The sequence below is a fragment of the Astyanax mexicanus genome, chromosome 16, assembly GCF_023375975.1.
Source record: "Astyanax mexicanus isolate ESR-SI-001 chromosome 16, AstMex3_surface, whole genome shotgun sequence".
Taxonomy (NCBI): domain Eukaryota; kingdom Metazoa; phylum Chordata; class Actinopteri; order Characiformes; family Acestrorhamphidae; genus Astyanax; species Astyanax mexicanus.
In genome coordinates, this window is record NC_064423.1 from 5,845,625 (window position 1) to 5,872,951 (window position 27,327).

Sequence of the window (27,327 nt, forward strand, 5' to 3'; positions counted from 1 at the left end):
CTGCGAATCAAAATACACAGAAACATCATCCCCACCTATAGCACAGTTAAACCTGAGAGGAGCTGTAGAGGCAGAAATTACCACAATAATTTTTTTTTTTTTTTTTAATTAAGAATTTTTTACAAAAAAAAAAAAAAACTTCCTGTTATTTTCTGGGTCAAGTTTGAAGATCTAGGAAAATTGTTTAAACTATTTTTGTTTTCCTGCTTATATGTTTTGCTGACTTATTTAGTGTAATCAACATATAATATGAAAATGGTTCATCTCACATATTTGAAACCACCCCCTGCAAAAACTAAAACAAAATTGCATAAAAATGTTATGTTTCCAGGTTATGTAAAACTGTTGTTTTTTATGTTAGTCAAAAGTAGTAAAACATTTCAAAAACAACGTATTTTTATATGAAAAATGAGTAAATGATTCTAATTGAAGCATTACCTTAAGGTAAGGTAAGGAACACCATTGCACTAAATATTTTATTTTATTTATTTATTTATTTTTTTTACACAACTTTTGGATAATTAAACATGCACTGGGTCAAACTGACCTGGGAACACCATTGCTGTTCTTGAGGAATGGTATATTTTATGACTTCAGAAGAGCACATTTTATTAAAGGAAAACATATAATTTAGGGTTTAGTACATCTTTAACCTTTTTAAAAGGTCTTAAATAATAATAAAAAAAAGAAAAATGACCAACTAAAAAGGTTGTATTTATTCATGTTTTAGATCCAAAAGGACAGTATAGTTCTTTCTGAGATGTCTGATGGTATCCTGTTCCAGTCATTATTAGACCTTCCCTCAGATCTGGAGATGGCGTGTACTGACCGCCTGTCTGTCTGTCTCTCTGCCGTGCAGACGTGTGGTTCGGCCGCACTGATCCTCTAGTGTACATATCTTTCCGCTTTCTGATTAGAAGCGGCCGCTTTCCCAGAAATAAGAGATTGTGATTTTATCTGTTCACGGGCTGCCGGGATGGGGGTGTTTCTTAAGGACACCAGGGATCAATAACTCTTGACGTGTGTGTGTGTGTGTGTGTGTGTGTGTGTGTGTGTTGGGTTGTATGGTATTTTTAAGAAAAAAAAAAAAAAAAAACTGGAATTGCTATATTTCTTCTTTTGATGATATATATTGTGATATAAAAATTACAGTAGACTTTTCAGTAGAACTTCAGTAGATCCAAGTCAATGATCCAACGTTTCATCATTTTAGAAGTGCACTTTGTACATGCAGGACTACACAGTATAAAATACATTGCATTGAATAGATTTTATCTATCTCTAGTATGGAGCTTAAAAAAAAAAAAAAAAAAATATATATATATATATATATATATATATATATATTTCTACATTTTTAAATAATCAAGCAGCAGTGAAGTTGTAACGCGGTTTCTTTGATTTGGAGGATGCCTAAGTTTGTCCCTATTTTTTTTTTAATGTCTTAATTATTTCTTAATTAAGTTAAAACGATTAACTTAATTTAATTTAATGTAAAGCAAGTAACAAAATAATTTTAAAACCATGCATAGTTGTGGTGGTGCACATGTACTAAAACAGATCTTCCTAGAGGTGATGTGTACTATCATATAACCTTAAAGTCATACATTTGAGTTTTTATTTACTTTTTAATATGATTTTGCAATATAAATTGTACTATTAATTGTCTATCTACAAATGTGCCAAAAATAAAACAGCAGTAAACCACAAAAAATACATTAATACACAAATTGTTAGAGGGGAGAGACAAGTGGGAGAAGACTGAGAAAGAGACAGAGGGAGAAGACAGGAATAGACAGAGGGAGAAGACAGCAGGAGGGACAGAGGGAGAAGACAGCAGGAGGGACAGAGGGAGAAGACAGCAGGAGGGACAGAGGGAGAAGACAAAAGGAGGGACAGAGGGAGAAGACAGCAGGAGGGACAGAGTGAAAAGACAAAAGGAGGGACATAGGGAGAAGACATACAGAGGGAGAAGACAGCAGGAGGGACAGAGGGAAAAGGCAGAAGGTAGAAGACATAGAGAAGACTGAGGCGGAAGGAGAGGACAAAATAAGGGACAGATGGAAAAGAGTGTGAGAAGACAGGAAAAGAGAGGAAGAAAACAAAATGAGAGACAGAGGAAGAAGACAGCAGAAGGGACAGAGGGAAAAGGCAGAAGGGAGAAAACAGAAAGAGACAGAAAAAGAAGACAGAGACAGAGGAAGAAGACAGAAAGAGACAGAAGGAGAAGATGGAGACAAAGGGAGAAGACAGAAAGAGGGACAGATGGAAGAGACAGTGGGAGAAGACAGGAAAAGAGAGGGAAAAAAAACGAAAGGAGGGACAGAGGGAGAAGAAAAAAAGACAGAGAGCGAGAGAGATGGGGTAAAAAAGAGACAGAGGTAGAAGGCAGAGAAAGATACAAAGGGAGGGACAGATAAAAGCGAGTAAGTAAATGATTTAAAACAGTTGCAGGTGGAGTTGAGGTGGAGAGCATGTACTAAAAGCAGATCTTTCTAGTTTAGTAAAAACTTCTATCAAAGAGGTAATACATTCTATTGTATGACCTGAAGATGCTTTAAAAACAAAATAAAACAAACATATAAAAGTAATATATTCTGTATTGTAGTAAACTCTATTCTACTAAAGTTCTGTGAGCCGGATGAGTGTTATTGTTTTTATTTTTTGTGCTGCATTAAAACACATGCAATCAGACAGCGGCTGGGTCTTCCTTCAGGCAGTGTATTAATTTCCCTCTGTATCGACGTCCTGCGCTGAAGCAGTATCAACAGGGATCTCAGTCCTGCTCCCTCCTTCTCCAGGAGGGGGTGAGCGCTTGCGTCGCACACACGTAGTCGCTTTCGAGGGAGGAGGGAAGGCGACCGCGAGAAAACAAATAAACAAACAGAAGCTCCAGGAGGCCTGCGGAGAATAGAGTCGCACCTCAGAAGATTCTGGAAAGTGCTGTGATCTCCTGCTGACTCCAGGGAACCACTTAAAAATCATTTTTGTCAGTAAATAAAAACAAAACGCTTGGAGAAATGTGTGTTTTTGGGGGGAAGGCAGAACAACACTTGGGGAGCGAGGGGATGGAGGGGTTGTGATGGTGGTGATGGTTGTGGTGGGGGGTAGCATTGCTCTGTATTTGCCCGAGGGCTGAGGTTTTCCAGCCCAGGAGGCTCGTCTTCAAACAGCTCCACTGTCGTTCTGCAGGCCCTGAAGCTGCGCCTGCTTACCCCAGCTTACCGTGTCAGGCCATCATGTAATGGGACTAAAACCAAACACTCGCGCAGGAAAGCCCTGAAGAAATCATTTTTAAAAAGCTTCATCTGAAAAGCAATACTGAAGAGCGCAGAGAGGGAAAAAAAAACATGTTAAGCTTCAGGAAACTGTGGCTTTGAGCTTTTAGAAGTGCTTAACTTATTTAATATAATTCAGCCCACTGCACAGATTAGACTTAGGAGGATATCACCGAGGGTTTTTGTGACTTTGGGACTTTAGGACTTGGTTTGTCGCTAAACCCGCTTACCCTTGAGCACATTTGGGCTTCTTACGCTCTGCGTCTGCAGGAAGTGGCGGTGAAGCTGCTCACTCTTAAGAAGAGGAGGAGAAGCACATCTTAGAACAGGTGTGTCAAACTCAACCACATAAAGCGCTGTGTTTAAAAAAAATACAAAATAAAAATCTCTACAAAGCCAGAACCAGAAAACAAATGTTAATAAGATTTCACTGTATAAATGTACTATAAACTACTAGCTGTTTATTTAAAATATTCCAAATGTCCAACAGCAGTAAACTGTAAATAAACCTTGAAATATTACATTAATACATAAATTGTTAAAAAATAAAAATCGCATACGCATATACAGCGGTGTAAAAAAGTATGTGCACCTCTACAGATTTATTTTGTTATTAAACAAACTTTGATATCAGACAAAAATAATAACCTGAGTAAATATAAAACACACCTTTTTAAATGTTAATTCTATTTATTAAAGGAAAAAAAAAATAATCCAAACCAATCTAGCCCTGTGTGGAAAAAGTATTCACCCCCTGAATCTAGTGATTGTTCCACTCTTGGCGGCAACAACTGCAATTAAGCTTTACTGATAACTGATTACGACTCTTTCACATCTCTGTGGAGGAATTTTGTTCCGCTCTTCTTTAAATAATTGTTTTAATTCAGACACATTAGAGGATTTATCTTTAGTTTTTTTTTTGTTTTACTCCCCATCCACAGATCATCCACAGACTTTGACTAAGCGACTCCAAAACCTTCATTTAATTTTTTTTTGTTTGTTTTTTAAGCCATTCAGCCAAAGTTCTGGAGATCATCAGGATGTTAGTTGGTAAATGTGAGACGGGTGGTTGTGTTGTTTTTGGTCAGCAGAGTTTTTTTTTTTTTTTTTTTTTTTCTTATTATTGAATCATTAACACTGATCTTAACTGAGACGATTGAGATCCTGCCATTCTTTAAATGATGTTCTGGCTACTTTTGGGATCTCCTGGATGAGTTCTTCATGCCCTTTTGGAGTAATTTTGGTCTGCCTGTCATTCCTGGGAAGGTTCACCAGTTTGAATAATAGCTCTTAGCTGGAGTCTCAAACTTTAGAAATGACTTTTTCAGAATCTTTTTCCAGACTGATAGTTAAAGATTCAATGATTTTGTTTTTTTTTTCTTCTTATGTGTTGTTGAATTTCTTTAGATCAGGGCATAATGTATTGGTTTTTTGAGATCTTTTATGTTCTTCATGTTGTCAGACAGGTTCTATTTACGTGATTTCTTGATTCTACAGGTCTGGCAGTAATCAGGTCTGGTTGTGTTTAGTAAAATTGAACTCCAATAAATTTCCGAAAAGTGATTAATCATGTTTACTAGATTACTAGATTGATTGACCTTGTCAGAGGGGCCTGTCGCTTATATCTAGCAACACAATTGATAAGCTGAAATAACAGTGTTACCCACACCCTGTTGTTGCTTTTAGGTTGTTTTGGCGGACGGACTGCGGCTTTTGATGTGATTTTGAGTGTATGCTTGGGAATATTGTGCAGTGTGCTGTGAAACAGTCCAATATTAATAGAATATCAGAATAGTCTCACGGCTAGGCCTCGTGTTTGACACACAGGTTTTAGAACGAGCTCTGCTTGCCGGCAAACACCTCTTGAACACGACTGAGCACCAACAGTTATAATTCCCCCTGCAGTATAAATTTACTGCAATCCAAACTGCACTGTATCCAAATAAGTGCGCTCTCCTGTATTGTCCGAGCCGTTCGAGTGTGGCGTACTTTCGACCGAGCCCATTACGGCGGCCTTTATGTCGGAAACAATGAAAGCCCCGTTGAAAATAGCCGCGGCCATTTAAAACAATTGCGGCGCCGCTGCGGGTCTTTCGCCGCGGTGCTGTAGTGTCGTTGTGCTGTGTTGTGGGAGGCCTCGTTATGGAGAGGACGAGAACCTCCTCACATCTGCCTACAGCCTCTGATACAGACACTCAGAGATAATGGGCGCTATGAAATTTTCAGCGAGTCGTGACGATTCCCACCTCTCTCGCTCTCTCTCTCTCCGTCCCACTTAACCATGACATTTAATTTCACCTGGGGATGCGGGGTAATGGAATTGTTTATTAGATGGCGCAGCGAAGATAGATTTCCGAAGGGCCAAGGGTTTTAAGGCGCGTCCCCTCCTTCCACTATTCTCCAGGTAACCTTTAAATTGGATGCTGTTGAATGGCCTTCCTGCCTTTTATTTCCCTTTGGCTTTCCCGGATGTGGAGCTGCATCCCAAATGCCGCATCAGAGAGAGACCTGGCGCTCGACTAAACTCCCTCTGCTCTTTTTCACCTCCGGCCCCGCGGACCCCCTCCCCACCAGGCTCCCGGCTCCAGGCCTCAAGGTCAGCCTTGCCAGCTGAAAGAATACAGAGGATTATGAAAGAAAAAAAGGAGGATGGGAAACTCGGAAAGTAAAAAACATGAAAGTGCCTGGATGGTCAAAGTCGCGGTTACCTGTTGTCTGGCTGGAGACTGGAGTCAGACGAGGGTTTGCTAGGTCACAAATATGTTCCAGACAGCGACCCTCCTGACTCGACTGGTCAGATATTTTTATTTTCTTAACTTTTTTTGTTTACTTTAGTTTCTTTACTTTCTTTTAAACCAGCAGGACACAAAAAGACGCTCAACAAATACAAAGTATTTCAGGTCCATTTCTGCATTCCGCAGACTTTAAACTTTTATTTCAACTCCTTTTTTTAAGGCGATAATTGAACGGATCTACATGAGTCAGCAGTCGTTCTTCGTCCTATTTAGACAAAGCTGTATATTAAAGTTTAATTTGTCCTCTAAATGCCATGCTTGGACCTCCCATAGCCCTTCTGTTTAGTGTTAAATAAATGCCACAGAAAGCACTTTGCCACAGCACAGGATTTCATCATGTACTAATTTAGAGAGATGGATGAAGCACTTAACGTTTTCAGTGTGTTAAAGCGTTCAGTCTGAAAAGCATGCTCTGATGTATAAGTAGGCAGTGTGTAGTGCACACTGACCTATCAAAAAGTCATAGGATAGGAACTCATAATGTGTCCCGTGATTTATGTCTTGTCAAATAGAAGCCAAAGGACATGTCACTGACCTGTGGAATGTGTTTGGGGTCTTTTGAATTGAATATGGATATGGTTTGATCAAGAGTCTGTTCAACTTGGCTGTTCTAATGGACAATTTTTGCCAGATGTAACTGCTCATGATAATGCGAAAGGCACATATATAGATTACCACCCACAGTGGACAATACAAGAGGTGGTTGTGCCTTCTGTATGATGGATGTATTCCAAGTATTCTCTCTTCCCATGTAATACTGTGAAACAATGCATTTTAAATACTCACATATCTTCGCAAATGGATTGTCGTTTCTTCCTAGTCTATCCTCACTCCCATAATTCAAGTCGACTTGTCATGAGCATGCTGGTCAGTGTTCAACCTCGCTTACAAACAACACCTCCCAACCTGTTCCCAACACTTCACAATCTATTTTACATACAGCCCATGACTTTGTATTTGTCATGCCAGTGTATAATTTATATTTAAGGGCGTTTTCACAATAGCACTATTTGTTTCGGTTAAAATAGACTCTGGTTCATTTGCACGCTTAGTGTGGTTCAGTTGAGCTGGTGTGAAAACAGTAATCACACTCCTTTAATTTGAGCTAAACTGCTGAAAAGATGCAGTATAATTTGATATATTAGCCAGATAACGCTAATTACCACAGCTATGAACAAACACTGTCTTTGCTGCTCCATGCTGTTTACACACTAAGAACAAGGAATGTGCCGCACGACTCTAACATGTCTACTACATGTTAATTTTATATTGGCTTTTTTGCTCCCATGCCAGATAGCTCTGACCAATCAGAGGAGACAATGTGCTCGCATGGTTTATTGTTATGTATTTTTTTGGTGTGTTTAGGTTTATGCCTATGTGAAACCAAATCAAACGGAGGGAGAAACGCTCCAAATAAACTATAAATAATTCATCAACTGATCCAGATCATAGAAACTGTAACACAACTACAGGTGTAAAAACGCCCTCAGAATATATGCCATCCATGGTTTCAAGATGCACAAAAAGTAATATATTTTGGATCATGACCTTTTTTTTCCCCCTCAATGCCTTGATTCACACTCTTTTTCAAGCATCTCAAGGCTGCTCTATTTTTAACGATGTCTGTGCTTGTTAAACAGATAAAGTCTTTCCACACACCGAATGCCTTCCCCTGCAAAACATAAACGAGGACTTAATTGAGGTCGACCTTCTGATTAAATCAAAGTTAATAAAAATAAGTCTAATTTTATTAAGACCCAATTATACTTGGCTACAGTGACAAAAAAGGAATGCTGTAAAAGCGAATTACCTAGGCTGACTTCATACGGTTTGCTTCAGCTATTCAGATTTTAACAAGAAGCTTTTTTTTATAGACTGTAAACATGGCATTTAAAAAACCTACAGCCAACATAACAAGAACTACCAAATAATAAGCAATAGCTGAGATTACTGTCACATTTATATTTGTAATCTAAAAATGTAGGTTGTTCTTTTTATTGAGTCAAACTTTTTTTTTTTAAATGGACCAAAGGAAATTCTTCATAATGACTAAATAATCATCAGCATTGATTTAAATTGAATTCAGAGTTAAGACAAAAAGGTTTTATATGATAATACTTATTTATGACAATTTTATGACATTTCTTTGCTATTTGCTGATGAATCATAACCAATTTCACCAAATGTCAGTGTAATGTATTGATTCTCAAACATGGACAATGAAATAACGTTATAACAGAGTAAAAAAGTAATATATAATACGGCTGAATAACAACATTAGATAATGGATAGATAAATGTAATGTTAACGAAATTACTTTTAAAATAGATAATGAAGATACAGCTCTTATGCTGCTGTTGTTTTTTTTTTTTTTTCATCTAGACAAAGCTTCTGAATCGGACATCATTCCTGTTGGCATGGTAATTTTTTTTTTTTCCAATGCAATAACTAATGCATTCCTAATTTCAGTGACATTGATTACACAATTATTTTCATCAGCCTTTATAAAAAGCTCTTTATAAAATTGTTTACTGTCCTCACAAGTTCAGGTCAGGTTCAGAACATCCAAAAGCAAGAGAGCAATGTTAATGGGAAGTTTCATATACCATATGTTTTGCACTATTAGGTGCATCAGATTATAAGGCACATTATATTATATGCGACACTAATAAGGAACAGGAGTGTCTCCATATTTTTCTTCTAATTCAGCAGATTTCGCCGCAGGGTGGTGGCAGTGGTGGGGTAACTAAAAGCTAAGCTAAGTAAACAAAACAGTAACTTTTAAAAAGAAACATTTTATTTCAAAGACAAGTGAGTGCTTAATGTTAATCTACACAGATTTTTCGCTTAATTACTGTTTTAGGGCAGTAAAGGGCTCCAGTTTACGAACAGTAAGCTTAGATTTCCAAATTTTCACTAAGACTGGGTGCAGCAGCATTAGCATAGCGGCTAACTGCTGACACTAGTAAATGCTGCTCGAAATCGCTACACTAAGGAACCGTGAGTGTTTTGTTAAGCTAGGAAGATATTAGCTAGCAGTTTGTCCAACGTAGCTTGTTTTTACATGGTAAACACGTAGACTACAGTCTGATATACTCCCCTCTGAACTGCAAAAATGATAGCACTTAGCATTGTTAGCTGCTAATGCTATAAATGCTTCAGTCTCGGTGCTGGGGAACTAAACTGAAACTCCTGTATAACTCTGTACTTCAGTGGAGTGGCTTTACTGCTCCTTAATACCTGACTGATAAAATTCATATAAAAGACACACTGACATTTGTGGGAAAATTAAAAGATATTTAAGTGTGCCTTATAGTGTGAAAAATACATTAATAACAAGTCACATTAAGCCAAGACAATGATGTAAATGTTATTTAAGAGCTCAGGTCGGTTTTGACTGACAGGGCTGCATTTATGTACAAATAACGCTTGAAATGTTTGTCCGTGCACCTTTCTGCCGGTTGGCATGCTGATCTGTGGGGCTGGGTTAAATTATATGTTGTATGGTATGAAATTTGTATTCTGTAATCATATTCCACATGACAGAAATTAAAGAAATGCACAGTGTAGACACGGTGTAATTAAAGTGTGTGCCAACACGTCCAGCCCGGTACCTCTGTTCTCATAAATTAAGCAGTCTCTTTTTTTAATCGTGTTAAGCACACCAATAAAACCTTCAGTTGCATGCTGTATGTTGTCTTCTGGGATTAGTGTGGTATACTGCCCTGGGCTACATGTCTGTGAGAGATATGTGCATGTATATATTTGTGCGTGCGTGCGTGCGTGTGTGTGTGTGTGTGTGTGTGTGTGTGTGTGTGTGTGTGGCCCATTTCAGAATTGCTGGTAATTCTAAAATGGTAATTTTAGTGAGGAAAATATTTGACTCATCAGTAGAAGTGGGTGATATGGCCCTAAATTACTATCACAATATCTCATGATATTTTCTTGATAACAATACTCTTGGCGATATGAAAAACACTGAATTATTGCATACACATATTATTACACACGATATGGCACACCCCTAACTGGGTGATTTGGCACAATATTTCATAGTAAAATATCGTTCACAGTATTCAAAAAATTTGGCAATATTAAAATAGTAAACATAAAACACACAATATAGGGCACCAAGTAATCCAGCGGTCTGAAGCACAGCCACTAAGATCAGGGAGATGCTGGTTCGAATCCCAGTCATGCAGCTTGGCATCAGCTTGTGATTGTCCTTGCTCTCTCTGGGTGGGTACAGTAGATGGCGCTCTTTCTTTCCCCACATCACTCCTAGGGTGATGTGGATCAGCACAAGGCTGCGTCTGTGAGCTGATGTATAAGAACTGAGTCGCAGAGCTTTCCTCCGAGCGTTAGAGCTGTGATGCATGTGTTTGATTTCGTTGTGGAATCACTAGTGATAGGTGTTAGGTAATTGGGGGGTTATTAAGATCTGAACTCTAAACTTTTTTTTTTTTTTTTTTTGCTATTTGGGATAGTTGGCACCTGATTAGTGTAAAACCAAAGAATTGTCTTTTTTACATTATGCAGTTTCTGAGTGTGTATGTCTGAGTATGTGTCCACATAGTTTTATATTTCAGTAAAACACAATGAATTCGCAATTAGTAATGATGTGCAAAACATTTATTTTGTGCCTGAACAGCATTATTTTGCCTAATTGCAAAACAAAAATAGAAACAGCAATTGCGCTCCTTTTGTGCAATATGGCTCATTTAAAGTGCTGCATCAAGACAGAAAAAAAAAAGGAAAAAATGTATTGTAGTTACTTGTTAATTTTATCATAACTGTAACGTATTAAACTCTTCTGCCAGCACTAGGTGACAGTATATAATGGCCTTATAAGAGGACATCAGGCCATGTAGAGCAAAATGAAGTGTTTAGGATCTAGACAACACAAAATGTGATGTCCACATATGTGGACGCCAGGTCATAGGAGGTAAAAAATAAAAGTGACCCCATTTAATGGATGGCGACGCATCATGTTAACATATCACACAAACACTCGTGATCTTGTCGAATAGTGAATAGTTCAGCATTCTGAGCAGCTTTCCTCTGCTCTGCCCGTGCGTTTACCTTTAGCGCTGTCGCTATATAATGGATCTTATCATGCTAATTAGATCAGTGTAGACTGATGAGCACTTCAGTGTCTGCAGCGCATCGTCCCTGTGCCCTCCCATCAAGCGGCATGAGCTTAATGGCGGAGAAATACACGCTCCATTATCAGCGCCATCTACTCGCATTCGTTTACTAGCTCTTTCTCTCTCTCTCTCTCTCTCTCTCTCTCTCTCTCTCTCTCTCTCTCTCTCTCTCTCTCTCGCGTCTCGCGCTGCTGCTAATTGTGTACAGATGTGTTATTCAGGTCGGACAACTAGGACATGATCCCTCATCCCTGCAAAAATGCTCTCTTTTGAAGAGGAGGAGGAGGAAGAGTGGAGAACAGCAAGAGGCCTAGTTTTCTCCACAAACACAGAAAATTATGATTAACCTAGATTATGTTTGTGGGCACTGGGTTTATTGTCTAGACGCTCTGAAAGGTGCACTGTTGATGCAGTCTGTGCACTAAGGAGGGGAAATGTGTGCTAGGCCATGTTTACTACAGTTTTAATATTACCACACTGAATTAAATGAGACAGAATTTTGTAGTAACTACTATAATTCTAATGATGTTTGTTCCTTTAGCTGCTTTTCAAGTCAAAAGTTTCTCCATTGGATCAAAAGTGCAAAAAATATGTTACATAAATTCTTTTCACGTTGAAATTATTCTTTTATAAATGTTCTCTCCTCCTTATACTCTGTGTATAATTTGACAGGCAGTTAACTCATTTCCCATTTACCACACAGAGGAAGTAATTTACTTGTTTAATGTAGCAAGTTGAGAAAAGGTAAAACTCAAACAAGACAAACACAAAATGTGCTACAATTAGAGGATATCTAAATCACAAATGACTAGAATGAGTTTTGTATTACATTTCTTACTTCTCTATTGTATATCACTAACATCAAAGTCTACAGAGATTAAAGATGCAAACTAACACCTAGCATACAAAATACTACATTGTACCAGGTAAAAAACATGTCAAACATTAACATACCAACGATGCTTGAAAAGAGCTTGAGCAGATGGTAGACGGAACAGGATTATTCGGCAGGTACAACCATGCTTGCTTCACTGTACTCACTAACAGGCTACTAGTGATGATGTCATTAAAACTAGACAAACTAAAATAAATTACCAAAAATGTCCACTAGGGGGCAGCAAAGCGCATTCAATCAAATCGCCACTGTAGGCAGCACACTCCCCGCCTGGCATCTCTGGATGCCACAATTTGCCGTTCTTATGTAGCCACATTTAGTCATTAAAAGACAGAAGCTGTACAATCTCAGTAACTGGTCTGAAGAGTAACTTGACATTTCCATCCTCGACAACTTTCACTTCCACTTTACGGATTTTTCCATCCTTGCTTGGAAACACTTGGGTGACTCGTCCCATTGGCCATTCATTGTGCTTTGTTTGATTGTCCCGTATAAGTACAATAGCACCTGGCATGATGTCTGGTTTGTCAGAAAGCCATTTTCTTCGCACTTGAAGAGTAGACAGATATTGTTTTCTCCATCTGTTCCAAAATGTACTGGCCAGGCTCTGAACCTGCTTCCACTGACGTCTATAAAGGTGTTCACAGTCAAACTCCCCAGGTGGGATTGGGCAAGATCCAACCTTTTGAGTCAGTAATGTAGCAGGTGTAAGAATCTGTGGGTCTTCAGGGTCACTTGAGACGGGAACCAGAGGTCTTGAATTTACGATAGACATTACCTCTGCCATTAGAGTAGTAAGCACCTCGTGAGTGAGTCTAGAGGAATCCAGTTGTAGGAACATCGAATCCAGGATTCGCCGCGCAACTCCGTTCATCCTCTCCCATACACCACCCATGTGTGATGCATGGGGAGGATTGAAGATCCAAGAGCAGCCCTGCTCGGAGAGAAAGCACTCTGCCTCTTGGCTTCTGAGATTAGATGGAATGTCCAACTCATGACATGCTCCGACAAAGTTTGTTCCTCGGTCAGACCTTATTGTCTTGAGTGGTCCGCGCACTGCAATGAATCTCCTCAAAGCATTTATAAAGCTCGAAGAATCCATGGACTCTATGACTTCTATATGGATTGCTCGAATACTCAAACACGTGAATAGAACCGCCTACCTTTTGCTGTTAGCAAGGCCACCACGTGTACGGCGCGAAGAGATGGTCCATGGCCCAAATACATCTAGGCCAACGTGGGTGAAGGGAGGATCCGTGCTGAGTCTATCTGCAGGTAAGTCGCTCATTTTTTGCACTTCATATTTGCTGCGGAGCTTTCGACAGATGACACAGTTGTAGATAAGGCTGCCTACACACCTTTTTGCTCCTAGGATCCAAAATCCTGCTGATCGAATGGCACCTTCAGTGATGTGACGCCCTTGGTGGAATGATTTTTCATGAAAATGTCTTGTGATGCCAGATCTCGAAGGAGATTTTTTCCCTGTATGAGGACTGGTGCAGCAAATCCCAAGGGATCATACAGGCTGTTGATTGTCGAAAGGATTCCGCGACGTGTGAAAGGTTTCTTTTCACTGGATACCTGAAACGTGAATGTATCATTCTCAAGATTCCAGCTGACACCAAGACTTCGTTGTACAGGTAGAGAGTCGACACTGAAATCAAGATTCTTTAAATCACTGGCATGATCCTCAACAGGAAAGGCTTCCATGACTTATCTGTTTGGAGACACTATCTTGTGTAGACGAAGGTTTGAGCATGCCAGCATTTCTTGAGTCCTTTTTAGAAGATCCACAGCAACCCTTGCAGTAGGTACAGATTTGACCGCATCATCAACATAGAAGTCTCTTTCCACAAACTTCTTTGCATCAGTTCCAAATTTGCTTTCTTCCTCTTGAGCAGCACGTCTAAGGCCATAAATGGCCACAGCAGGGAAAGGACTGTTTCCAAATACGTGCACTCTCATCCGACACTCAACAATTTGGTTATTGGGGTTGTTGTCCTGGAACCAAAAAAAACGCAGGAAGTTCCTGTCTTCAGGTTTGACTATAAAGCAGTGGAACATCTGCTGAATGTCCACCATAAATGCAACTGCATCCTTCCTAAACCTAACGAGTACTGCGAGAAGACTATTGTTGTGGTCTGGGCCCTTCAGCAGAACATCGTTCAGAGACACTCCATCCCAGCGGGCACTTGAGTCGAACACCACCCGAATTTGGCTTGGCTTTCTTGGATGATATACGCCAAAAATCGGGAGGTACCAGCACTCTTCGTCTTTTGTGAGTGGTGGGGCCAATTCAGCATGTCCACACTCAAACACTTTGCCCATGAATGTGAAGAACTGGTCCTTCATCTGTGGCTTTGACTTGAAGGATCGCTGTAGGGATGTAAAGCGATTCCAGACTTGAGTCCTGCTGTTTGGAAGACGTAGCCTTTGAGGCAAAGGAGCCACCCAACTGTTGTCAGTATCTCTGTAGAAACCCCTTTGCATGAGGTCCAGAAACATCCTATCTTCCACAGAAGGAGCTATCCTTTCATCATCTTTTGTTCTTTTGAATGTAACATGACCCAGAGAATTTTCCACTTCTGACTGCAGTTGTGAATGAATGTTACTAGATGCCATGTCATCATACTTCTCCCTTATGAGATAATGGTTTGGACATGGTTTAAAGACAGTCCTACGACCATTCTCCAGAGTGTGTGTGAATAGTGTGCTGATGGTTTCCGATTTCTTGACACCGCCCAGACAGATGTTGCCCACGATGACCCATCCCAAATCCAATTTTTGAGCAAAGGGCACGTCATGTGGTCCGTTGATCTGCTCATGTACTTTGTGAATTCTTATGATGTCCCTTCCAAGCAACATCAGAATTGGAGCATCAGGGTCTAGCTCTGGAATCTGTTCTGCCAGTGAGTTTAGATGCTTATGGTGGAAAGCAGCTTCAGGAGTGGGAATTTCTGTCCTGTCATTAGGGATGTCATCACATTCAATGAGAGTGGGTAGTGGGATGCTGACTTGCCCATCCATAGACTCGATCTGGAACCCACTAGCCTGTCTTCCCGAGGTGCTGACTGTTCCTGCACAGGTCTTTAGTGTGTAAGAGGATTGATTGCACCTTTTGATACCAAAAATATCAAAAAAGCTTGACTTTACCAAAGAACGATTACTTTGATCATCAATGATTGTATACAGCTTGATTGCCTTTTCTTTCTGGCCAGTAGGGAAGACCTTTACTAAACAAATCTTGGAACAAGATCTTTCACTTGAGTCTTCACCACAGACCTCAGTGTATGTTGCTGTCACTGAGTCAGAACTCCCAAGTGTCTTCCTCCCCGCCATGCACAGTCACAGGTGATGAGGACTTTGTGGGCTGCAGGACAGGTCCAGGATGAAGCGCAGCAATATGCCTCTCACTATTGCATTCAGTGCATTTAACAATTTTGTCACAGTCTATTGCAAGATGTGAAATGGAACCACAGCAACGATAGCAGATGCCGTTCTGCTTGAGAAAAGTTCTTCTGTCCTCTAGAGTTTTTTCTCTGAATCCAAGACATTTGTGTAGTGGATGAGGTCTGTTGTGTATGGGACATATCTTGGATGGGTCCACAATCTTGGTACGTACTGCATGCACAGGTGGGATAGGATCTGCAGCAACATCCATCTTGTGGACTGAAATAGGTGCCCTGGACTTGCCAACCCTGGAAAAGCGTCTCTCTACTCTTGTAGTATCAGCAATAAGAGGAGCTAAACTGAAACTCGGATCATTTCGCATTTTCGCTTGCTGACAGACAAAGGTCACAAAGAATGAAAACGGTGGGAAAGGTGTGTTGTGCTCATCCTTGTATTTAGAGCCTTGAGCCATCCATTTTTCTTGGAGAGCAAATGGCAGCTTTTGTACTATGCCACTTATGCCTGTAGCTGTGTCCAAGTAAGCAAGTCCTGGAAAGGCACCTTCCTCCTTTGCTGCTTGAAGTTCCATCAGCAGATCACCAAGTTCTCTGAGCCTCTGATGGTCTTTATTAGAGATTCTATCAAAGCTGTCAATCCTCTTCCACAGCGATTCCTCAATGACTTCTGGAGCTCCGTCACACTGATTTAGTCTCTCCCATGCCATCTGGAGACCTTTCTTAGGGTTGTTGACATGTACAGCCCTTATCCGTTTCACCTGCTCTGCAGACTGACGACCAAGCCACTTAACCAAAAGGTCAAGTTCTTCCTTTTCGGTCACACTTAGTTCCCCAACAGTATTCACAAATGATGCTCGCCAAGCTCTATAATTTTCGGGTCTGTCGTCAAACTGTAAAAGCCCAGTGGTAATAATTTCTCGTCTAGCCATGAACTTCATGATGTTGATCATACTTTGGTCCTGAAGTTGCTGTCCCTGTTGCAAGTGAGCTTGATAATTCCTGTCTGGAGGTCGGATAGGTGGATATTGATGAACACTGCATGCTTCATGTTGATCCTGCAAACCACTGTATTGCTCGTCTTTTATTCCACTACCTCTTCCAAGAAGAGAAGGGCATGCTTGTTCATATGTCTCCTGCCGTCCCACTGATGGAGTCAGTCCTACTGTTGGCCTTATATCGGAAGGTTCTCTCTTGGTGATGCTGGATGCTGGAGGATCTTGAATGAGCATTTTGTCTGTTTGAGGCTCATGTGTGTGAGAAACATTTAAATCTGACTCCATTTTGATGCTTGAATTTGACAGAGAATACTTTTGTACATATTCTCCAGTGCGCTGCATGGGATTTTGAGGCTCTAACTCCAACTGACTGTCAAGTTTTTGACTGAGATCATCATCCATCCTTAGAGCTGCTTCTAATGCTTCAGCTTTTGCTGTTGCCGCTGCCGCACTTTTCTTTAAACTCAAGGCATCTAAGAAGGCTTCCAAGTGTGCTTTCTGTACTTTCATATCTATTTCCTTTTCAGAAAATGCCATCAGAGCTTTAGCTGCCTCAGCTTCAACACGGGCCATAGCAGCGGCTCTGCTTGTAGTGGACCCTTGTGTGCGCCTTGATGAACGCGAGACTCGGGACCTTGTATGTAAGGATCGACTGGACGTAGTACCCTCTCCTTCCATGATAAGGTAGTTATAGTACTGAAGTTATATAATCGAGGCTAAAGCAGTGCCGAGACGATGTGCCAAAATCTTTGTTCCGATCTCCTGTGGATCAGCTCTAAGAGAAGCCGTTGTTTTACTGTTCTGTCCTCCTTATACTCTGTGTATAATTTGACAGTTAACTCATTTCCCATTTACCACACAGAGGAAGTAGTTTACTTGTTTAATGTAGCAAGTTGAGAAAAGGTAAAACTCAAACAAGACAAACACAAAATGTGCTACAATTAGAGGATATCTAAATCACAAATGACTAGAATGAGTTTTGTATTACATTTCTTACTTCTCTATGGTATATCACTAACATCAAAGTCTACAGAGATTAAAGATGCAAACTAACACCTAGCATACAAAATACTACATTGTACCAGGTAAAAAACATGTCAGAAACATTAACATACCAACGATGCTTGAAAAGAGCTTGAGCAGATGGTAGATGGAACAGGATTATTCGGCAGGTACAACCATGCTTGCTTCACTGTACTCACTAACAGGCTACTAGTGATGATGTCATTAAAACTAGACAAACTAAAATAAATTACCAAAAAAGTCCACTAGGTGGATATTTAAGGGTAGGGGCGACATTTTGATTGTTTTTTTTTTTTTTTTTGTTGTTGTTGTTCTTAAATAGATGCAATTATAATCATTAATTTAAAGAAGAGCAATGTTTCTACCCAGAAAATGTGCGCTAAAAAATACATACATAAAAACATACAAAAATGATTTGGTTTCGAACATTTCCAATGTAGAAAATGATGGTAGTTGCAGTGAAATTGGTTGTACACATGCTTTTTTTTTTTTTTATCTGTTGATCGCAGTTTTGTCCAGAGGCCATATAATTAGACACGCTGTTGGATTGAGTAATCGAGCCGTAAAGTGTCAAGCGCCTCGTCCTTTGACTTGACATGTCCGAATGGGTTTTTCACACTTATTGTTTAATGAATTTTTTTATATTGCTTTTGCTGTGGTGATTTCTGCACATTGATAATTGGACCCTAAACAGAGGGATTTCTCGCCACAGGGTTACAGTGCCATGAGTCAAGTCTGACTCGTTTATCAATCAATACCGCTCCAGTAACCCACCAGCCTGAGGAAGGGGTTTTGCTTGTGTGTCTGCTAGTGATGATCATTTAACAACTAGATATAATAACTAGAGTTATTTGAAGTGTAGACTGAAAAGGTATCAGTATTTATTGTGATGCAAAATGTTTATGGTGATTTATTATTACTATTTTTAATTATTTCAGTATCACTCAGATACTGCCAGAGGCCTGCATTGACCCGACCCAACACCGGCAGCTACGTACTGGTGTTCTGAGCTTCATAACTGAAGACATATTTACGCTATATAAGTACAGTGCATTACAGTAACACCATTCTGTTATCAAAAGTCAGCATTTAATGCAGTTTCACTATGACTTTTTTCGCTGTGTCTGTTAGCATCATGGCGTAATGCTGGGGCGGTCCTGATGAGTGCCAGTTTTATCCTAACGTTTTTAGTAGTCTTTGCGTTGACTGCACTTAAGGAAACTTTCAAAGATTTTTATGTTTTTTCTTTTGGGATTGTATGACCTTTTTTCGTAAAGTATTTTTTTCTTTACCTAGTTGAGTAGTTTTTGACGCAATCTGGATTAGAATATTACTCAAATATTCACTGTTCACTGTATACCTCTAACGCTACCTCTTCACTACTTTACAACTGATGCTCTCAAACACTTTATTAAGAGACAAGAAATTCAAGTAATTAACTCTTGATGAGTTCAGCACAGCTGTTAACTGAAAGCCTGAATTCCATGTGACTCTACCTCATAAAACTGACTGAGAAAATCCAGCAGAGATGTGTAAAACTGTCTAATCTAAGCAAGAAGTACTACTTTGTAGTTTGTTTACTATATGATTGTATTTTTGTCTTTATAGTTTGGATGAGTTTAGTATTAATCTACAATGCAGATCATTTTAAAATCATGACAAATCACTGAACCAGTCAAACTTTTAACTGGTTCTGTATATTAGTATACAGATTTGGCCATATTGTCCAGCAGTAGGGGTAGAGAGGCAGTAGAGTCCCTCAGATGTCTTCTCAAAGCTTCCATGTGTGTTTGTGTGTGTGTGTGTGTGTGTGTGTGTGTGTGTGTGTGTGTGTCTTCCTGTGATTGGGGAGGTGTGTATGGAGTGAAGGTTTGAGGCGTGAGACAGAGCAGCCCCTCACATTCTCTGTTTATTAATCAGGCTGTCAGACGCTAAAGCTCGAATCAATACAACGCCGTCCCACCAGAGCGGTCAGGGATTAAAACACTTCCTCACGCTCTCTCAGCACTCTGTCACCACGTGCCGAAACGTTCCGCAAGACCACCGCTGCCTCGGGAGCCGTCACACCCCTGACTGATATGTAATGAAGTTCCTATGAATCCCCGGAGTGCGGAGAGCTGCCATAGCCCGTGCTGAAGGATTGGACTACAGCCATTTAAGTGCTTTATTTTCCTCGCTGAAGAGCACTTTGTTTGAGGGACGCATTCACATGCTCTGACCTGATGTTTGCTTAGCCGCTGTTTACTCGTGTATTAATGATATCAAATATATTCAAATCAAATTCCACTGTCGGGAGTCAAACAGAGGAACACTCTTTTCATGGCGACGTTCCAGCTTAATGTGAAAGCACCACTTGCCAGTGTTTCAGCTGAGGTTAAGCTAGTGAGAACAGTCTGATGAAGTAAAATATATATGAAAATATATATATTCTTTTAGACTATAAGGCACATTAAAAATCCTATTATTTTCCAAAAGTCAACAGTGCACCTTATGTAATAATTCTACCAGTCAAGAACTGTAAGAAGCAGTAAAGCCACTTCACTGAAGTACAGAGTTATACAGTAGTTTCAGTAAAGTTTCTCCAGCACCAAGGCTGGAGCAGTATTAGCATTTTTTATCGTTTAGGGGTGAGTTTTTTCGGACTGTAGTCTATGTGTTTGCTGTGTTGAAACAAGCTATGTGGGACGAACCGCTAGCTGATAGCACCCTGGCTTACTGGAACCATCAGGGTTCCTCAGTGTAACGCTATCTGGTGGCATTTAAAAGTGCTAAAAAAATATAGGAAATCTAAGCTTACGTTAAATAATCAGAAGTGCTTTACTCACCCAAATAAGAAAATAGACTCGGAAATAGACATTCAAACAAGGTTTAAAACAAAATACATTAAGCCATCTTTAGACATATGATGTTAGCATATTTCTCTTTGTTAAAGCGTCACTAGGTAGAATTGAGATTTTGTGCTCGTGGGCTCCCCCTACAGTTGTACAGTGTAATAAATGTTTCAGAGTTTCTGTAAGTTAGTTTGTAAAGAATGAACCAGTAGTCCTTGTAGAACTGTTAGAACTAAAGGTCGGAAAGCAGGTCGCAGTTCTCGCGAGCGTTGGTCGCGTCCGTCTCTGAAAACTTAGAGTTTGGTTTGAGCACTATTACACCTCAATGCAGCGCTGCAGTGAGTTTCAAGATGTCATTTTATTTCTTTAAAAAGATCAACAATCAAGGAAATCCTACCTAGTGCTGCTTTAAGTGGTAATTTTATTTACATCGCAAAACATGACAAATTGATCTTATTTTGTATCCAACAATTTATTGAGCCCTTTCAACAAATCCTCATCCAATTTTCTTTTAAGGAGGCATCAGTATTTATATATATATATATATATATATATATATATATATATATATATAAAATAATACAAATGAAAATGTGCTATTATTTATTTAGACTTAGATTTCATTATTTATTTTCAAATTTTTCACCCCTTTTTTCAAATTTTTCACATTTTCACCATTTTGGAAAAGGACTCCAATTACCACTGAGACAGACACCGAATCAGTATAGCAGCTAAAGTACAGGACATCTTCTCCCAAACCAAAGCAGATCAACATGAAGCATGATCAGGTTCCTACCAATTACTGGACTTAAAGCACATATCTGACCCTCCACCATCACAGTATCCAGTAAAACGTCTGCTACTGCTGTGGAAATATCTTATAAGCGTTCTGGCATTAGACCCCCGTTACCTGATCTAACCCCCTCGTTAGGCGGCGTGTGGGAGCAGGTGACCGAGGCAGAGAGGAGGTCCTCTCACCGTGTTCGTGTTCCTCTGTTCGGCCTGGCTCAGGCACGCAGCGGGAAAAGAGCAGCATTACCAGCGCTGGCCTTTACCTCCACAGCCCCTCTACAATCAGCAGCGGCCAATTAGGAGAACTCCTCAAAGATCACACAGAACCACGGTGCCTTTTTCCTCCAGACACCGACACACAGCTGCTAATAACACTCCTTCTATTCTTCACCCAGAGAAACAGAGCACACAGCAGCCAGAACAGGAGGAAGGCCAGGGGAAATGAGCGAGAGAGAGAGAGAGAGAGAAAGAGAGAGACAGGGCACAGAGGAGTGGGACTGAGGTGTTGGTCCAACACAGTGGAGATTAGTGTAACATGAGATGTGTTGCAGAGTAAAGCAGGTTGTAAGACTGGGTCTCGCTCGCATTCAGATCAATGGAAATCTATTAAAGCAAAGGAGTGGAAGCAGACAATCTCATTCTCTCTCTCTCTCTCTCTCTCTCTCTTGCTCTCTCTCTCTCTCTTTTATCTATATTTTGATATGATTTGCTGTTTTTAAATACATTTTAATGGCTGAGATGGGCTGAAACTGACTCTAAAATATTGCAAATATTGGTCCATATTATTTAATCCCATTTAATTTGGTGGCACGTCGGCTTAGTTTCCATGTTCTCCCGGTGTCTGAGTGGGTTTCCTCCCACAGTCCAAAAACATGGAGATCATGTAAGTTTGATACTCTAAGTTGGCCAGAAAAATTGATACTCTAAAATTGATCGGTGTGTATGTGTGTAAGTGTGTGTATGTGTAAATATATGTATAACTGTGCCCAGGTATGGGCTGGCACACTGTCCTGGGTAAATGCTGTAGTGTTCGATGCTGTAGTCCTCCAGGTGGACGATGGTTTTTGGTTGAGAGTACACTGTGCGCTATTGGCTTCTACTTCTCATCGGTGTGTGGATGAGTTCTGAGTATGAACGATTCTGTGTAAAACATGCAAATTGTAAAGCGTCCTTGGGTTTCTAGAAAGGCGCTATGTTAGTTGAACTTCATTTAGTTGGTTTTAGAAAAAAACTGGTCATGCCTGGTATATATTATGTAAACAGTGACTGCAGTACATGCTTTAAGTGGTTAAATACAATTTTTGTGAACCTATAGTTGGTTTTGTCTGGTCCAAATGAGTTTACAAATTTGTAAGTTTTCCCTTGGTTTAAATTATTAGCTCATTTTGGATTTCTTTTTGGTCATGGTTTGCTTTGGATTGGGTTTCACACGGGGGGAAAAATAGGTTTTCTCTGCTTTATTGGTCAGAGCTTCCTGGGATAGAGCAAGAACCCAATGGAAACAAAAGAAGAAGAAAAAAAAAAGGTAACAGACACCCTGTTTTGTCTGTCTTTTGCTCTCTCTCTCTCTCTCTCTCTCTCTCTCTCTCTCTCTCTCGCTTTGGCATATTGGAGAAGATAATTAGCCTTAGTTACATAAAACACTGCTTCAGCATAGCCTCTGTGGTGACAGAAGGAGGCATCCGCTGCAGTAGAAACGCTGTTCCAGAGACAGAAAAATGTCTGAATGTACCAAAACACACACGGGTATGTATTTATAAAAGCATTTGTGAGGAACACTCAACCCAAAATAGGTTAATCACTGGCTGGGTGAGCCGGCTGCTCTACAGGCTTCATTTCAGTCATGTGTAATCACAGATTTCCCCGTGGCACAGACGCTCGCATTAAACTCGCACCCAAACGGCCAAGCTGCTGCCTCCGTTACTGCACCAGCCAAACCTCGCCAATAAAGCTCCGCCGTCCAGCTGCCTGCACTATCCCTTACACACCCCACTCTCTCTGTCTTTCTCGTTCTCTCTCTCTGATCTGAATGTATGCTGATTTTTGTGCTTTTTTTTTTTGTTGATGGTTCTTTTTATTCTTAACTTCTGAGTAGAGCTCCTCCTCTCTTATGCTCGACTTACTTAAATAAAGAGGTACATAAGCAATAGAAGACATGGAAGTCCAAGGCAAATACATTATAGGCAGGGATTTAAGGAGACCAAATGGTAATATTGTTCACACAGACATTTCTAGCCAGATGCTGCCCGATCACCATCAAAACCACCATCTACTATGCACTGTTCACTGTGGGTAATAATGCCTTCTATGAAGTTCTTCATCTGTAGACACTGCACAACAAAAATGCCAAACATTCACACAAAGCAATCCAGACTAAAAGTAACTTAGTAACTTAGTAACACACACTAATGCCACCTCAATCTTTGGGACTTGTTTTGTAAGTGTGCCGCTGTGACTCCAAATGTTTCTTCAAATTTGACGTTGTGTGTTTTTGAAGGTAGGTAGCATTTTATTGCCAGCACAGAGTGTTCAACCAACCTTGATATATATATATATATATATATATATATATATATATATATATATGTTGCAAATTTGCAGTAATATTTTGTGTTTATGAACTGTTACAAATGCAATGGTGTGTTTATATATACATATATGATAGAGAGAGATAGAGGGAGAGGGAGAGGGGCTCGCTGTGTGATGGGTTGCGGCCGACAGCAACCATTGCAAGTTACAGCAATACTTATATTGATGCTAATGTATCTTTTTACTAATGAAAATGACATACAAAATAAAGCACAGATCTGGATAAGTAACTTTAATCTGATTACTGGATTGGAAATAGTAACGTGTAAGTTTTACCCAATACTCAAAAAAAAGTCAAATTAGAGTAACCGATATCGTTACTGACACCACTGGAGGCTACTACACTAAGCTATGGTCTCCAACCTTAGTAATTATGGGATGTCACACTTGTCTTGACCAGTTCCTGTTGGAGAATAATATGCGCATATCTCCTTTATCATTGGCCGTGGGCAAAATTAGCCAGCAGAATTACCTCCAAAGCCTTTAATCTACTTTGACTCTTCTGTGTATACCTCTGGGATGTGAGCAGAGATAGCAAGCTGTGGGATATTACACTCTCTCTCAACTTACACTCTCTCTCACAGTGCTACTTACACACACACACACACACACACACACAAAAGAAAATCTAAAGCTGATATGTCACACCATATCCAGCCAGACACTCAGCGCTCTGCCTGTCCGTTAGACGGCCTCTTCTGAACCGTGTTCATTCAATCACTAATGAAGACACCTTTACACAAAACAGGCACACGATTACCCACGCCGGGCACACACTCCCACACACACCAAATATGCCTTTTTTCTGCAAGTATTATGTCAGCAGTGACATTAAGAAAAAGCCATTAGCTGCTCTGTAAGCAGGAGCTAAAAGCCTGCCTGGATTTCTGTCATTAGCAGAGAGACTGCGCGAGCTGCAGAGCGAGAGCTCCAGCGACGAGAGCGAAGCCTCCATCCAGCTCTATTCATAAAGCTTTCTCTCATCTGCACTGCGAGGGCTGTGTCTTTCCCTGGCTTTATATTAAGCTAATACTTTGAGCTGCATTGAGCTCCTTTTATAATGTAACTGATGGCCTTCCTCGTCTAAAGTACGATTAGAATAAAGCCGGTTTTAGTTACCGCGACAGCTGCTATTAGAAGCTGGAGCATTAGACTTGCCTTACCTTAGAAAGCTACATAAGAGTATCTGTGGTATTACGGGTGCCACATAAAAGTCACTTGGCTTCAGAAATTATGAATTATTAAAAGTTGTTAGCTAAATGTTCTGTTGGTTTTAGAAATTAGCATGGCTCTGTCACACTTGCTGCACATGAAGTACATGCTGAAACTTTTTAGGCTTTTTCACAGCTGTAGTGTGTATGCTTGCATCTAAATTAGTTAACACGTTTGTAAACCTGGATTTTTTTTTTTTTTTCCATGGGTTGAGTTGCTTTGAGTTGGGTTGAGTCGGGTTGGGTTCCAATTGAATAAGTTGGGCTGGTTTAGGTTGAGTTGATTTGGGTTGAGTTGGGTCAGTTGGGTTTTGTTTGGATGAGCTGGGTTGGGTTGAGCCAGGTTGGGTTTTGTTTGGATGTAATGGGCTTGATTGAGTTGAGATGAGTTTGGTTGGGTTGAGTTTGGTTAGGTTAAATTAAGCGAGGCTGAGTTTAATTTGGATAAGTTGGGCTGGCTTGGGTTAGTTTGGGTTGGGTTTGTATAAATTGGGCTTGGTTTCGTTTGGATGAGTTGGGCTGGTTTGGTTTAGATTGAGTTTAGTTGATTTGAGTCTGGTTGGGTTTTGTTTGGATGAGTTGAGTCAAGGTTAGGTTTTGTTGGCTTATTTTGGGTTGAGTTGGGTTGGGTTGAATTGGGTTCAGTCTCTCTGCTCAAAAATACAGTTCCTATGCTCTGGAATAGTTTATAATTTTAAGTTTAAAATAGTTTCACATGAGGCATATATGGCATTATTTCATAGCAGCAGTAATTACCTGGGTAGTATAAAACTAAATTAGTTGTATATTTATATAAAGCCTGCACACCATATCTTAAAAAAAAATAGTAAGACCTTAATTTTTAGTCCATTTAAAGCTCATGGTGCAATATGTAACTGCTAAAACTATGGTTTGGTAGAGCTCATCTGTTTTTATACCTTCAGCCTGTTCAAACACTACCGCCTCGTGATTAAACTTGGTGTGAACTGGAAGTTGGTGTGCTGGATTGCTTTTCTAAGTCGGGTCAGTCTGACATATTGGGCTGTTAAAATATGCACCAGCGGGGCAGCAGACCCTGCTTCTAAAGTCGTGCACTTAGTATGTTTTAGTTTCTGTTGTTTACAGGATCTCTGTGGCTGGTCTAAACTTAATTTTCTAGTTTTTTCTCCTATTTTTTTTTCTTTTTTCCAGGACTGACAAGGCCAGTGGGATGCTTTAAAGAGCATTTATTGACAAAAGTAAGTCAAATTGACCACTTTTGCCTTGTGGACTGACGTAAAACTTTTGTTGAAGTTTGCTGGGTTGAGGAGAAACTCACTGTTGGAGATTGCGACTGTACGCCTACACACCTGAGACTTACTCACTGGTTCCGGCGGAGTGCTAGCTCACTAACTGTGCTGTTCTTAACTGCTGGGGAGAAAAAAAAAAAAAAAAACACAAAACGTCAAGCCATTTTTAAAGCCTACATACACGTATGTGTGTGTATATATATATATGTATATATGTATATATATATATATATATACATATATATATATATATATATATATATATATATATATATATATATATATATATATATATATATATATTTATAATGTCAAAGTCAAGCTCTCAGTAAGAGTATGTAAATAGCATGTAAGGTTAGCTAATCAATGGGAAATGCATGGCTGCTGTCTAGGCTAGCAGCAGGGCCGCTCTGAAAGACTGGGGCTCTGCATCCATCACACTGCGTGGCCTTGTTCTCATACCACAAATTATTCACAGTTTGTTCTCTGTGGCTCCAGCCCTACGAACATAATGTGCTGCCTCGTTTAAAATACATTTGCAGACATGACTTTATTTGTTAAAAATTATATTTCAGTCCGCGCTCGCTCTTTCGCTGTTCTGCGTAGAGGGGTTTGATAATAGACATGTTTTTCCCCCACTTATCCCCTTCTGTATTCTAACGATGGAAGGAAGAGAACAGAAGAAAATGACAGAAAAGGCGACGAGTGTGCTGTTGTTTCCCCAGTCTTTTTTCCTCTATTTACCAGATGTGAAGGGTGAGTGTGTGTGCGCGTATGTGTGTGCGAGTGTGTATTTGCGGGCATTTTGCGAGCAATCATCGGTTATATGATGACATAATATCAGGAGGGTTAATGTTGTCAGCCTTGAACAGGATTTCACAGTCCTGTTATAAAAAGCTCGGGGGCAGAAAAGCCTCTGTAGACTGATAGAGGAAACAGCAGCAGTTGGTCGATTGGACAGATGCACTCTTGTTGTCCATCTTTCTGCAGCAGTAAACCAATTAGACCAGTGCTTATTTATTTAGTGAAAAATGCACCAAATATTTGGCAACCAATTTATCTATTTATTTATCAAAGTTAATAGTCTGAAAGTGTT

The 27,327-nt window shown here is 40.0% G+C and overlaps 1 protein-coding gene and 1 long non-coding RNA gene across 6 annotated transcripts in view; one reads left to right on the forward strand and one right to left on the reverse strand.

Moving 5' to 3' along the window:
* diaph3 (diaphanous-related formin 3) overlaps window positions 1–27,327 on the forward strand; it is a 557,032-nt gene that overhangs the window by 258,461 nt on the left and 271,244 nt on the right. The window lies entirely within an intron of this gene.
* On the reverse strand, window positions 17,386–17,784 carry LOC107197696 (uncharacterized). Its single transcript, XR_007424865.1, has 2 exons — window positions 17,633–17,784; window positions 17,386–17,426 (listed from the first exon to the last, which is right to left on the reverse strand). It is a non-coding gene; the product is annotated as an uncharacterized LOC107197696 (long non-coding RNA).